A 15,805-nucleotide genomic window follows, 5' to 3' on the forward strand; every position below is an offset into this window, starting at 1 on the left:
TTGTTTCTGGGTACAAAGTAGAGGATGAGATCACAGGCTTAATAATTTAATTTTTACTTAATTCTCCTTTAGGTATGTGTCTCATTCAATTTTTATGTGGCATCCCCAAGTTGGGAGACTCTCAGATTAATTTATCTTAGAAGTTAGGAGAGGAACAAACTTCTGATTCTATCTACACAGCTTACTTCCACCTTCTGCTTTGCCTAAACATTGAGGCCCTCACAGATCCTTCAGGGTGAATTGTTTTGTTTTTGTCAGTGTTTTACTCAATTGGCACTTACACTCTACCCTGTCTTTGTAAGTAAACTATCATGTTTCTATCTTTGAAAACAATTTAAATCTCTCATTGTTATCTTCTTTCCTGTTTTTTTTTTATTGCTATGAGTTTATACCTTATAGTCTGTAGTAGGAAGAATAATAATACCCCAAAGATATTCACATCCAAACCCCTGGAACATGTGTATGTGTGTCATATTCTATGTTAAAAGTATTTTTGCAGATGTGTTTAAATAAGGACCTTGAGATTGGGATATTACCCTTGATTATGTAGGTGACCCCCAAATAATCACAGTGGTCTTTATAAAATGGAGGCAGGAGAATAAGAGTTATTAGAAAGAGATGTGAAGATGGAAGCAAGAAGTTAGAATGATATAATGAAGGGTCCATGAATTAAGGAATGTGAGAACCTCTCTAGAAGCTGAGTCAAAGAAAAGAATTCTGCCCTGAGGCATTCAGAAAGTAACACAGCCATGATGACACCTTTACATTAGACTTGTAACTTGTAGAACTATAAAAAAATAAATATGTTGTTTTAAGCTGTTAAGTTTATGGTAATTTATTATAGCAACAATGGAAAATAATATAGATTTTGATAGCAACTATGGGATCTGAACTAAGTCACTGTTAGAGTCTAGAGAATTTCGGGGGGCATGATAAGAAATTCCTAGCTGGACTTGAGCAGACTTAACTTAAAGTTGTTGCTGGTGAGAACACAAGAAAATGAAAAACATAGTAGGGAAAGTTTATATTGCCTTAGGGAATACCTAAATTATAATGAACAGATTGTTGATAGAAATATAGATGTTTATAAAGGCACTGCTGCTGAGGGGTCAGAAGGAAATGATTAATATGTTATCAGAAACTTGAAGAAAGAGGATCCTTATTATATTGACAGAAAGCTTTGCTGAATTGTGCCCTATAGTTACATATCGATAGAAAGCAGGACTTGTAAGCAGTGAACTTGAATATTTAGCCAAGATTTTCAAGCAAAGTATTGAAGGTTCAGCCTGCTTCTTAATACTTACAATAGAATTCAAGATAAAAGAATTAAGAAGTCAAATTTAGCTTACTTTTTATCAATTTAAAATGGGCTTACATTTATTCACTTTCCTGTTTTCTTCTTGATACTATACACTTGTTTTCATGAATAAAATTTTATTAAGATTCTAATATATTAGAAATTTGTGCAAGGGTGTGTGTATGTGTGTTCCACAGCCCAGCCTGCACCCTCTGCAATCTGGGACCCCTCAAGAGATGTCTGACTGCCAGACATCCCTCTCACAATCCGGGACTGCTGGCTCCCAACTGCTCACCTGCCTGCCTGACTGCCCCTAACCATTTTTGCCTGCCAGCCTGATCACCCCCTAACCACTCTTCTGCCAGCCTGATTGATGCCTAACTGTTTCCCTGCAGGCCTGGTCACCCCTAACTGCCTTCCCCTGCCAGCCCAATTGCCCCTAACTGCCCTCCCTTGCCAGATAGGACCCCCCCCAACTGCCCTCCCCTGCAGGCCTGGTCCTCCCCAACTGCCCCCATGCAGGCCTGATTGCCACCAACTGCCCTTCCCTTCCAACCATTCTGTGGTGGCCATCTTGTGTCCACATGGGGGCAGCCATATTTGACCACATGGGGGCGGCCATCTCATGTGTTGGAGTGATGGCCAATTTCCATATTGCCTCTTTTTTATATAGGATTGCCAAACATATTAGATGAATATAAAATGCTTTGCCTTCTGGGAACCTACAATTCTAGTTAAAACATGTGAAATTCAATACACGTACTTTTTTTCACTAATCCCTCACAAAATCTCATTAAAATGTATTTATCTTCTCCACAATCTGAATGCCATCTATGTAATATCTTGCTAGGAAAATCTATTAAAATAATGTATTCATCTTTATGGACAATTCTAAATAATAATAAAAAAAATCCTACAGTCCACTGTATAGGTTAAGTTAGAATGAATCTCCTTTATTATTAATCTCTATGTTATAATTAAAGTTAAAATATCTGCAACCATTTTATATTGATGTAATTTAGAATTTTTGATTTGGCCTTTTATAAAGGTGATGTGTTTAAAGTCAAATTGCCTAAAATACATTTTATGTTTCCTCCTGTGACCTTTAAGAAATTCAGTTAGGCAATTAATGTCTAATTGATGGAGTTAGTGATTTTAGCTTTTGTGCAGCAGAATCTTTAAGAAAATGCCTCATATCTATCTGATACAGAAAAATTTCATGTTTTAATTTTCAGTATGTCTTTGGTTCCCATGGAAACAGTTCAGTAAGAAAAGTTTGAAATGTTACATATTATTTAATATCTTATATTCATATAAATATTGCCAGAAGATATGTCATATCCATTCAAGTGTAAAGTATCATGGGAATTAAGCAAAGGAATATATTAAATTGAAACTCATCATGGCCCATTGTTGATACTGGTGGCGGGGAAAGATCTTCAAAAAAGATTTTCAAGGACTATCTTGAAAAGATAATCAATACCTTCAGAAGAAAGTGTACTGATTTTGTTACTGAGGATTCTTATAATCACACTACTCTTCTATTTTGTAGAAAAAGACTTCAGAATTTGAATTTGGGGGGTATATCAATTTAAAATTGTCATATATTTATGCACTAGATTTACATGGTGACCAGTAAAACTGGATGAATCCTGAATAAAAGAGGATTTTGGCTTTGTATTATAATGTAAAGTTTCAAAATGTGAACCATTCCAATAAATATAAATTTTCACTTTCAACCAATTCTATACACTATTGGCCATGTATAATCTCAACTATTAAGCCTAGTCATCTAGATATTTCAGGTCACTAAGAATTCTCACTTAGTCTACACTGCTAGAGGGGACTTTGGAAGATATTCAAACATTTTTCTTTCATCTATATATATTTTTAAATCTCAGAACACTGAAGGAATTTTCTGACCATGAACTCTATATAACATATTTTCTTCTGCATTATGGTTACTTATGTTGGGTGTCACATACAAGTTATACTAATTGTTTCTACCCATTAGCCTGACTATTCACAAATGCATTAGTCCCTGTGGAATCTTCCCAAGACTCCTTAGCTTTAGAATGTGAAAAGCTAAGGCAGGGGCCATACCCACCCACATTCTAGTAGTACATTAAACTCTATTGTGTGCTTACCAGTATGTCAGTTTTATAGACAGTAAACTTCCTGATACCAGGGACCATATTTTAGTTGTTTTTAATTTATTCTTGCTAGCCTAAGATGGAACTTAATCAATATGTATAAAAATAAAAGCATAATATGCTAATTAGACTGGATGTTCTTCCAGACGACCTTCTGGACAAAGCCAGGGCTGGAGGGAAGCCCAGATCCTGGGTGCCTGCCTGCAGCCAGAGGGAAGCTGGTGCTGACAGCCAGGGGAAGAAAGGCCCACTCTTGCACAAATTTTGTTCACCAGGCCTCTAGTCTATATTAATAAAAGGGTAATGTGCAAATTTGTCATGACACCCTCACAGTAACAACTGACCAGCAGGCTGCATGGGGTGACCAGGCCAGCAGGAGGGTCAGTGAGCCGTGACCAGGCTGGAAGAGGTGGGCAGTTGGGGTGACCAGGCTGGCAGAGGTGGCAGTGAGGGGCAACTAGGCAGGTGGGAGGGCAGTGAGGGGCAACCAGACTGGCAGAGGGGTGCAGTGAGGGGCGAAAAGGTAGGTGGGGGGGCAGTTTGAGGCAACCAGGCTGGCAGGGGTGCAGTTAGGGATCACCAGAGCAGCAGGGGGACAGTTAGGGGTGACCAAGCAGGGGGGCAGTTGTGGGTAATCAGGCTGGCAGGGGAGCAGTTAGGGGTGATCAGGCAGGCAGGCAGGTGAGCAGTTAGGAGCCAGCAGTCCCGGATTGTGAGAGGGATGTCCAACTGCTGGTTTTAGTCCGATCCCTAGGATATCCCCCAAGGGGTACCAGATTGGAGAGGGTCCAGGCTAGGCTGAAAGGCCCCCCTTTACACAAATTTCATTCATCGAGCCACTAGTTAAATAAATAAATTTAGTCTGAAACATGTTTTGCTTAAAGAAGTATTCTTGTATTTAACAACATATTTACCAGATGATTATTTTAAACTAGTGTCTTGGTGTACAGATTGAAAGGAAATTTATTAGAAGAAATATTTTAATATTGATATTTGCCCTTTCTCTATAATAGAAGTGTCAATTAAATTCACTATCAACAATGACAGATCAAAACACATATGTTCTATTGGTGCCAGTGAGAGTTTTATATGTATTGTGAATGCACAAATCAAATTAGAGATTATATATAATATAATAAACTTGCTTAATTAGACCTGCTTTCTGATTTAGTTAAACTTTTTCCAGCGTAATGCTTTACCCCAATTTCTCTTTCAGGTAATTGTCAACAACACAGCAGTAAATATCAACACAAAGTAGATATTTTTTTAATTTTTTAAAAATATATTTTATTGATTTTGTACAGAGAGGAAGGGAGAGAGATAGAGAGTTAGAAACATCGATGAGAGTCATCGATCAGCTGCCTCTTGCACACCCCCTACTGGGGATATGTCTGCAACCAAGGTACATGCCCTTGACCGGAATCAAACCTGGGACCTTTCAGTCCCCAAGCCGACGCTCAATCCATTGAGCCAAACCAGTTTCGGCACAAAGTAGATTATTATTATAGATCACACAAGAAGAACAAAGGGTAAAATATTTAACTGTAGCAGTGTTTGACTATATTCTGCACAGTGAGAAAACCTGAAGTCATTTTCACATTCCACCATTTCTTAGTTCTTTTCAGTTGGGTCAAGTTTCTAAGCTTTCTAAATCTTCGTTTTCTGGCTAAAGAAAAGGAAAAAAAGGATTCCACTGAGTCTTCTATCTACCTACTCCAGGACTTCTGTGAGGATCAAATGATATGAGGATGGGAAAATACTTCACAGACATTTGGTTAAAGTGTAAAATGTTTGTACCTGGCTATAAGCAGGTTGTACTCCTGGGCTGAAGAAACTCCAAGGAGGCTAGTTGCTAGAGAGAGGAAGCTGGGTGTTACTATGTGACATCATTACCAGGTGCCCACAATGACCATTTCCAGGTTGGGCTGGGCTGGGCTGTAGACCACATTTTGCACCAGGGGGTCTTGGCAGCATTGGCTGTGATTTGGTGGGGTGTTGCCCAAGTTGGTAGTGGGGCCTGTATCCCACTTGGGGGAAGCTGAGTATTGGTTTGTCAGCACCAAATCTATGGTGCCATTTATATTTAAATGGCCAGTACGCATCAAGGCAGCTCTTGCATTGAGTGTCTGCCCCCTGGTGGACAGTGCATGTCATAGCTACCAGTTGGACAGATGGACACAGCCTTTTATATACACAGATAATATAGGAAATAATTCTTTGCATGTATCTGAGTGTATGGCACATTCTAAATTCCCAGACAGTATTTTGCCACACACATAAAAGTGCCTTAAAAAAAGTGAGAATAATGTATGACTGGCTTTTAAATAGTTGAAAGGTTAAGAAATACTGGTAGAGTACTACAGAAACATCCATGTGATTGCATTGTCTAAGAAAAAGATAATTTTGAAATGTACCGTATTTTTCGGACCATAAGACGCACTTTTTTCCCCCCAGAAGTGGGGGGGGGAAAGTCCCTGCGTCTTATGGTCCAAATATAGCCTACACATATATTGATACTTTAAAAAAAAAGTTTTTTTACTTGCCCGGCTCTGTGTGGTCTCTGTGTGCTTGCCCGGCTCTAAAATGGTTCTAAATGCTGCTATTTACTTTACAGGGTTGATTACATGTGTTGATGACTGTGATGTTGGGTTTTAATGCACATAAAATATTTTAGGACACTATTTGTTTCAGAATCTTTTTTTCTTCATTTCCCTTCTCTAAAAACTGGTGTGTCTTATGGTCCGGAGCGTCTTATGGTCCGAAAAATACGGTATCTGCAAGTAAATATTGCCAAGTCTTTTATAGTACAAAGCACTGTGATTTACAAGGGAAGTGAGTACACTGACAACATCTGATGGTACCCAGAGCCCTTGCTGCTCTGTGACTCACTGCCTGACCTTGTCACTAAACTTCTTTTTGTGCCTGTCAGTGCAGCTGTAAAACTGCAAAAAGCAGTCTCCCCTACAAAAGCATTCCTTTACTGAGCTGTTCTATGAGATATGTATCTTAAAAATAAAAGTAATTGTGAAGATAATGCCATAAGCAATACTGTCAATCTTAGTAAAAAATAGTGCCAAACGCATATTGAAGTCATTGGCATAAAAAGTGTTTAAAACATTCTTAAATCCCATGCCTTCCTATTCCATCCCCTTAGCATGGAATTCATCCCCTTTTGTAGCATCAAACACAATACAGTCTAATCAAATAATCAAACTGTCACAATTGCGAGCAACCCAAACTGAGTTACCTTCTATCAGTGCTAGAGTTCCCCTGGCAATAGCCATGCATGGAAGAGATATGTTGACATGAACTCATGAAATATTTGCTTTATTGACACTAACTAAGATAAAGTCAGTTATAAAACAGTCTGTGGTATATAAAAATAAGCTCTTTTATGCATGTTCAATACAATTCATTTTATGTATAATTTAAGTATGTCTCTTTAATCTATATGATCTTTCATACTTTGTCTATTCTTGAAACTAGACCCCTAGGAAATAAATTCCTTGTCATTCTCTCCCTGATGGTGAAGCTGATTGGATCATAATTTACTCTGATCACTAATCAACTTTCCGATTATTATTTACTTCATTTGAATAAACTATCTTACCTAATAAAAGAGAAATATGCAAATTGACTGTACCACCACTACACCTATAAGCCATGTCCACCAGCCAATCAGAAGTGAGTATGCTAAATAACCCAACAAAGAAGTGAGCAGCAGGCTTCAGTTTGCCAAGCTTCCTACACACCCTGGCCAGCTCTGGCCTCCACTGAAGGCTACAAAGTTTCAATTATAGAAGATAAATAAATCCAAACAAAAATGGCTGTGGCCACTTAGCAAGCAGGAGGCTTGGGTTTCCCTGGTGATGGAGGAAGCCAAGTTCCTGGCCTACCCTGGCCTCCCTGAAGGCTACAAAATTTCAATTATAGAAGATAAATAAGTCCCAGATCCCAGGGCCTCCTCTTGGGTCACCAGGGAGCATGGCCAGCTTACAAACCATCACAGGCCCCATGCCCAGGCCGCCCCATGCCCCAAGGAAACCCCCACCTTGATCCAGGACACCCTTCAGGGCAAACCAGCTGGCCCCCACCCATGCAGCAGGCCTCTATCCTATCAAATAAAAGAGTAGTATGAAAAATGACTGTCACTTCAACACACAAGATGGTTACCCCCATGTGTCAAAGATGGCTGCTCCCATGTGGACACAAGATGGCCAGCAGGAGAGGAGAGTTGGGAGGGACCAGGTCTGCGTGGGAGGGCAGTTGGGAGCAATCAATCCTGCAGGGGAGGGCAGTTAGGGGTGATCAGGCCAGCAGAGGCGGGAAGTTGAGGGCTGCCAGGCCTGCAGGAAAGGGCAGTTGTAGGATACCCAGGCCTATAGGGGAGAGTAGTTGGGGGGTACTAGGCCTGCAGGGGAGAACAGTTAGGGGCAATCAGGAAGGCAGGCAGGTGAGCAGTTGGGAGCCAGCAGTCCTAGATTGTGAGAGGGATGTCCGACTGTCTGTTTAGGCCCAATTTCTTCTTTCTTCTTTCTTTTCCTGTCTGCCGGACTGAGGAACAGTCCCCCCCCCCCCTCGCCCCTTCCCCGTGCATGAATTTCGTATACTGGGCCTTTAATTTTCATTATAAGCATGGTGGGAAATAGCCAGGGAAACTAGGAGTGGAGTCAGTGCAATTCCATCTGTTATAACTTAGGTTTAATTTGGTTAAACTCAACTATGTTCATGACTTACTTCACTCCTCTGGTTGTAAGAGTGCAAATACTCTGCTTTCTTCTTTCTTTTCCTATCTGCTGTTTTCCAATATTTTAAATATGCTCATTCCTGATTTCACTGATCTAACTCATTCTTCTAGTAACTAAAGTGATGTATTTCCCTTCTCCTTCTCCAGAGATTTTTTGCTCTACATTAAATCAATTCTGTAGTCTGGTGAGACTTACTTGAGGCAATATAAGGAGAGTATTAAATACTATTTCTAACTTAACCAAACTCTTCACAATCCAATATTTTATGCATCTCTCACTTATGTATACAAAACAGTTGAAACTGCATTTTTCTGAAGAAATCAAAGAGCTTCATTGCATTTTTCTCATATGTCATACTATGGAAAACTTTTTTTATAATTAAATAATTTTTTATAAAATGAGTTGTCACAACTCTAGTGTTTAAAATTTTAGTCCAAATGGTATGATAAAATATAGTTTACCTAAACATTCTTGTGACATACCACACTGTTCGCTCATATTTTGGAGGTAATATTATTCACATATACAGGTTGATTTTTGGGGTATTCTTCATAATCAAAGTTGTTTCCATCCATTTATATACAATGAAAATAAACTGACTATGCTTTAATCATGTAGGGTTTTATTTCTTTGGGAAAATGTCATTTTTGTTTAATTTAAAATGTTCTTTTTAAAATATATTTTATTGCTGAAACTGGTTTGGCTCAGTGGATAGAGCGTTGGCCTGGGGACTGAAAGGTCCCAGGTTCAATTCCGGTCAAGGGCATGTACCTTGGTTGCGGGCACATCCCCGGTAGGGGGTGTGCAAGAGGCAGCTGATCAATGATTCTCTCTCATCGATGTTTTTAACTCTATATCCTTCTCTCTTCCTCTCTGTAAAAAATCAATAAAATATATATTTTTTAAAATTAAAAAAATAAAATATATTTTATTGATTTTTTTATAGAGAGTAATGGAGTGGAAGAGAGTTAGAAACATCAATGAGAGAGAAATGTCACTCAGCTGCCTCCTGCACACCTCCTACTGGGGATGTGCCTGCAACCAAGGTACATGCCCTTTACTGGAATTGAACATGGGACCCTTGAGTCCGCAGTTCGATGCTCTGTACACTGAGCCAAACCAGTTAGGGTTAAAATGTTATTTTTTTATGTACACTAAAATTGAGAAATAAATTAAACAGAAAATATAATAAGTATGTGTCTGTGTGTGTGTGTGTGGGGGGGGGGGTGTACCATTATAGTATTCCAGGAATATTTTAACTCCAAAAATGTGTATGAGTCGAAAAAGTACAGAGTGCATGATTAGCATAAGGTATACTTGAACACAATGTGCATTTACTTTTATTTTTTTTAATATATTTTATTGACTTTTTTACAGAGAGTAAGGGAAGAGGGCTAGAGAGCTAGAAACATCGATGAAAGAGAAACATCGACCAGCTGCCTCCTGCACACCTCCTACTGGGGATGTGCCCACAACCAATGTACATGCCCTTGACCGCAATCGAACCTGGGACCTTTCAGTCCATAGACCGACGCTCTATCCACTGAGCCAAACCGGTTTTGGCTGTGCATTTACTTTTAAAGGGTAAGTTATTTTATGTCAAGTGGTAAATACAGTCACCAAAATAGATTCTATCCACTAATAAACATTTAGTAAAAAAGAAATATTACATACATAAATAAATTTTCCATTCACTTCAAAGTCTGTATGCCATATAAAGCATTTGGACAAAAAATCTACAGATATAATTCAAAGTAAGTATTATTTGGTCAAATTATTTTATTTAAAACAGAATATTTTAACCATTAAAATGTGACATTTGGTAACACTAGATTTTCTTATATTGCTAGAATCAGAGAGCACATTTTGTTTAATTTAGTATCTCCTAAATCAATTTGCACACCTAAATACATGTTGGTTAGGTGAACTAATTATCTTCCCTTTTCCTTTATTTTTCTTTTTTGTTTTGAAATTCAATGGTCATCCTAAATAAGAAAAAATATATACAATGGATTGGCAAATCCAATAAAATCTATCCCTTTCTTCTGAATGTTGTGCTGAATTAATTAACCTATTTATTGACCAAACATGCTGAGCAGAAATTGTTATTATATGCCAACCACTATTTAAGAGCTAACAAAGGCGAATAACACAAAATACTTCTCAAAATACTCACAAGCTAGTGGGAGAGGCACAGAATCAGATCATTAAAATATAACCAAAAAAAAAAAATCATGCATAATCAATGTGTTGTATTTTCATCAACTTTGGGTACAAATCAATCAAATCTCCTTTCTTCTAAGTATCTATCATATCTCAGTGCACAAATGTCATGTATTGGGCCTCTAGTAAAGAATAAATGGGGGGGGAAAAGAAGTCACTGGTTCAATTCCTGGTCAGGGTGCATGCCTGGGTTGTGGCTTCAACCCTAGAAGGGAACATGTAGGAGTCACCTTTTGAGAGTTAAGAGTGGAAAGAAAGCAATATAGCTCTCACCACCTGATTATTGAAAGGCAGAGAATTTTTTATGAATAAGGAAACACGCATTCTGCAAGTCTACCTCTTCTCCTCACCTGCTATAACTGGAGCTAGTTACCTGACAATCTGAAAATAAGTAACAATAAAAGCCCAATCTCTATAGAATGAAAAGTGTTGTTGCAAATGTGGAACAAGTATCTTGTGAATTATAAAATACTTTTTAAGTGGGGATTGTTATTATAACCACTGAACTGTAGTTAGGAGACACCAAGTGTTCTTTGACTTTTATTTCTAAGAAAAAGTTGTGCTGCATGACTATTTTTTTAAATAACACTAAGTCATTTTTTAACAGCTATATTAAAAATGTAGAAATATTTTCAACAGGCTAACTCTTTGTTGAGCAACATATAAGCATAGTGCTTAATTAAATAACAGATGATTAATGAAGATTTGAAAATTGTGCAAATGAATCAATTAATGTATTAATTAACTGTGTATATATGTATATATGTATACACACATTTATGCATACATTATTATATTTATGAGTGGAAGCATATAGGCTTATTTGGGTGTTTCTGAATCAGCTAGATACCTTGAAATTATTTTGGTTCTTTAGGCTTAAAGTGCTGTGATACATTCTTAAAGTTTGTTTCTGGTGGTAATTTATCCCTTCCAGGGCAATGTATTTGTGTAGAAGAGGAAATGAAGGGCTTTTTTCAAATGTATGTCAATAAAGTTAAATGATTACATTAGCCCTAACTCTGTATATGACTACTATAACAATGTTGTATTTCTATTAAAATAAAATTTTATACAGTTTCTAAAATGACATTTTTTCTTTGTAGCAACCAGATTACCAACACTGCTAGTATAAGTTAATAATTTTTAACTCTCCAGAATGTCTGTGATATTGTCTTAGGTGTTTGGGAAGAGGACACAGAGATTAATTAGAAAGTCTCATCCCTGTCCTTTCAATCTATATTTTTTAGGCAACATCAATATATACTAGCTAAAAATTTAAAAAATAATGAACAAGAAATGGACACATTGATTTCATTTCTTAATGTCTAAAAGACTCACTGAGAATAATGAAGTTTTTAAGGAAGTTTTGAGAAATTCTCAGGAAATGGCTGATGAAATGATGCCCTGAGATGCCTATCTTACACTATTGTTTCATCATTTCTTCAAAAATAATTATTGAGTGCCTACCACATTGTCAGGCATTATTCCCAGCCCTGGAAGTACAATAGTGGAAAAAGAAAAGAAAAGATAATATGCCTTAGCTGGCTTGGCTCAGTGGATAGAGCATCAGCCTGAGAACTGAAGGGTTCCAGGTTTGATTCCATCAAGGGCACAAGCCTGGGTTGAGGGTTTGATCCCCAGCAGAGATTATTCAAGAGGCAGACAATCAGTGATTCTCTCTCATTATTGATTTTTCTTTCTCTCTCTCCCTCTCCCTTTCTCTCAAATCAATAAAAACATATATTTAAGAAAAAGACATTGTACTTGATTACATGGAAACTTATATTATAGAACTGGAAAGTGAAAATAAATAATTTTTAAAAGATAACTTAAGATAGAGGTGTAACAAAGAAAATATGCCTGAAGAAGAGTTAGTAATGGTGAGTGATATCTTAAATGTGAAAAACATGAACCTTAAAGACTCACCAAAATAATTTGAAAATACATTCTAACAAAGAAGCCCACTGATTAGAATCATCATGTTAATATTATACCTTTATGGTAAAGAAAATGAACATTTGAATGAGGCATTATTTTATATCTATTAGCCACATAAATTTTTGTTTTATCTTTACTCAGTGTTGACAAGAATTCCATGAAGCTGACAACCCCCACCAAGTTATCAACAGAAACTTTATAGTACAAGATAATGCCAACAAAGAATACCTACCTGAAATTTGCCCTTCAGCAATGAAGTTGAGATAAAGCCATTCCTAAATACTAAAGAAATTATTATTACACCTGCATTATAAGAAATGCTGAAAGTTCTTCAAGCCAAAGTGAAAGGATGATAATCAGTAACATGCAAACATGAAAATATATAACACTGTAAATATACACTGAGTGGTCAGATTCTTATGATCTTTGAACGCTTAGTAATCTGGCCACTCAGTGTACATCCTATATAATAAAAGGCTAATATGCAAATTTTCCCCTCAACCAGGAGTTTGACCAGCAGGCAGGTTGGCCAACCGCCCATGTCCCCTCTTCCTGGCCAGGCTGGCTGGAACTCACCCATGCACGAATTCATGCATGGGAATATATATATATATATATATATATATATATATATATATATATATATACATTCAGAGATCATAATAATCTGGCCACTCGGTGTATATGTAGTCAAATTTAAAATACTTTAATACTGCAGTATTTTAGCCACTTAACAGTGATATAAAGAATGAAGGACAAAACATTAAAATGTAACTATAGCTAAAATAATTTGCTAGTGAATTCATGATATAAAAAGATATAATTTTGACATAAGCAAATAAAAGAAATAAAAGGTGAGAGTAAAAGGTAAAATTTTATATGTGATCAAAGTTGTCATCAGCTTAATATAGACTATCCTATCTAATAAAGAGGGAATATACAAATTCACCATTATATCATCACAAAGATGGCAGACCCCAGAGCAGAGGTGGTGTTTCCCTAACACAAGATGGCTGCACCCACAGAGGAGGCTGAGTTCCTATAAGGAGCCTTAATGAGCAATCAGCAGGGACCTGAGTTTTCACTCCCCGCCCAGTGGGGCTTGACAGACTGCACCCCCCAACCCTGACATCAGGCTTTGCCCTCTGCCTGGCAGGGCTTGATTGGGGACCTCAGGCCTCACCCCCAGCCCAAGCACAGGGCCAGGGGACATGATGCTGTGCCTCCAACCCCAGCACCAAGCGATCTGAGGCTATGTCCCCAGCCCAGCGGGGCTTTTATGGGGCATCTCAGACCATGCCTCCCACCCAGTGGGGATTATTGGGGGACCTCAAGGCACGCCCCCCAGCTGGTGGGGCTTGATGGAGGACCTTGGCCATGCCCGCCAACCTGAGCCAGGGGGATCTCAGGCTGTGATCTCCACCCAGCAGGGCTTGACAGTGGACCTCAGGTCACGTCCCCACCTGGAAGGTTTTCACGGGGGAACTAAAGATGTGTCCCCCAACCTGGTGCCAGGCCTGTGGACCTTAGGCCACGCTGTCTGCCCTGGCACTGAACCAAGGGACTTTAGGCCATGCCACTCTGTTCTGGCACCAGGCCAGGGGACCTGATGGTGCAGTGGGGGACCTGAGGTTGTGTTCCCCACCCAGTGTGGGCTGGGGGATCTGAGACTGCACCCCCTGGCCAGCATCGGGCCAAGGGACTTGAGGCTGTTCCCCCTTTGGTGGAGCTTGACTGGGGTGGGGCTGGCTGGGTCTGGATCTTGCCCAATAAGGGTGGGGCTGGCTGGGGCTGGGTCTAGTAGTGATTTTGAGATACTGTGGGTGGAAGGGGACTTGACTCTGTGCTCCACAGTGTGCCCTGGACTCTGGCAGGAGGAAGATTTTCATATACGTTTTACTAATTTTCTTTTATCTCTGACACTTCCATTATAGAGAAAGGACAAATAGCAATATTAAGATATTTCCTCTAATTAGTGCCCTTTAATGTGCATGAATTTTGTGCACCAGGCCACTAGTTATATTTATTAGGTATATTATGTAAGCTTCATGGTAACCACGAAGCAAAAACATGCAGTAGATATACAAAAGATATACAGAAAGTAATCAGAGCACACCACTATTTAAAGTCATTAATTTACCAAGGAAAGCAGCAAGAGAGAGACAAAGAAACGAAGTGAACTACAAAATAGCCAGGGAACAATAAGATGACATTAGTAAGTCCTTAACTATCAATAATTAATTTAAATGGATTAAATCCTTCAGTCAAAAAACATAAAAGGTCTGGATGTATTAAAAAAAAAAATAAAAGACCAAGCTATCTGCTGCCTAAAAGAGAGTGACTTCAGACACAGGCTCAAAGTGAAAGGATGTTAAAAGATATTTGAAACAAGTGGAAACCAAAAGAATGCAGGGGAATCTATATTTACATCAGACAAAATAGACTTTAACTCAAAGCTGTAACAAGGTACAAAGGTCATTATATGATAGTATGTAAAAGGGTTGGAGCACCTAAATATTATTAAGCAAATAGTACAAATGAAAAAGGAGAAATAGACAATACAATATTAGGGGACTTCACTACCCCACTTTCCACAATTGATAGATCATTTAGATGGAAAATCAATAAAGAAATATTGGGTTCTATTCAAGCTGAAAATAGCAGACATCTACAGAATCTTCCATAGAAAAGTGTAAGAATGCACATTCTATCAAGCACACAAGGAATATTCTCCAGAAGAAATCATATGTTAGGTCAAAACTCAGTGTTAGCCAATGAAGGAAGTGAAATAATCTGAAGTATCTTTTCCAACCACAATGGTAGGAAACAAGAAATCAATAATAGGAGAAAAACTATAAAATTCATAAATATCTGGGTATTAAAAAATGCACTCCTGAATAAAAATCAATGGGTCAAGGAAAAAATCAAAAGGGACCAATCTTGATACCAATTACAATGAAAATACAACATATAAAAATCAATGGGATACTGCAAAAGCAGTTCTAACGGGGACATTTATAGAACCTACATTAAGAAAAAAGAAGGACCTGAAATAACCTAACTTTATACCTCATGTAGCTAGAAAAAGAAAAACAAACTAAGCACAAAGTAGGAAGAAGAAAGAAAATAACAAAAATCAGAGCAGAAGTATTGAAATAGAGACCAGAAACACAATAGAAAAAGACCAATGAATTCCTGCCATTTGTGACAATATGAATGTAGCTTAGAGCAAAAGAAACAACCTAGGTATCTGTCAACAGATAAGTGATATGTCTCCATTCTTGTTCTTTGAGATTTTTTTGACAGTTGGATAAAGGGATGCATACATTGGGGCAATCCTCTTGAGATACAATATTATAGTTGCACCCATGTTAGGATGACAGTGCCCCTCAGAGGGAGGGAGCTGACCAATGGGGAGCCGGGAATTCTGAAAACCAAAGTAATGA

Source organism: Pipistrellus kuhlii, unplaced genomic scaffold (genome assembly GCF_014108245.1).
Source record: "Pipistrellus kuhlii isolate mPipKuh1 unplaced genomic scaffold, mPipKuh1.p scaffold_m20_p_19, whole genome shotgun sequence".
NCBI lineage: Eukaryota > Metazoa > Chordata > Mammalia > Chiroptera > Vespertilionidae > Pipistrellus > Pipistrellus kuhlii.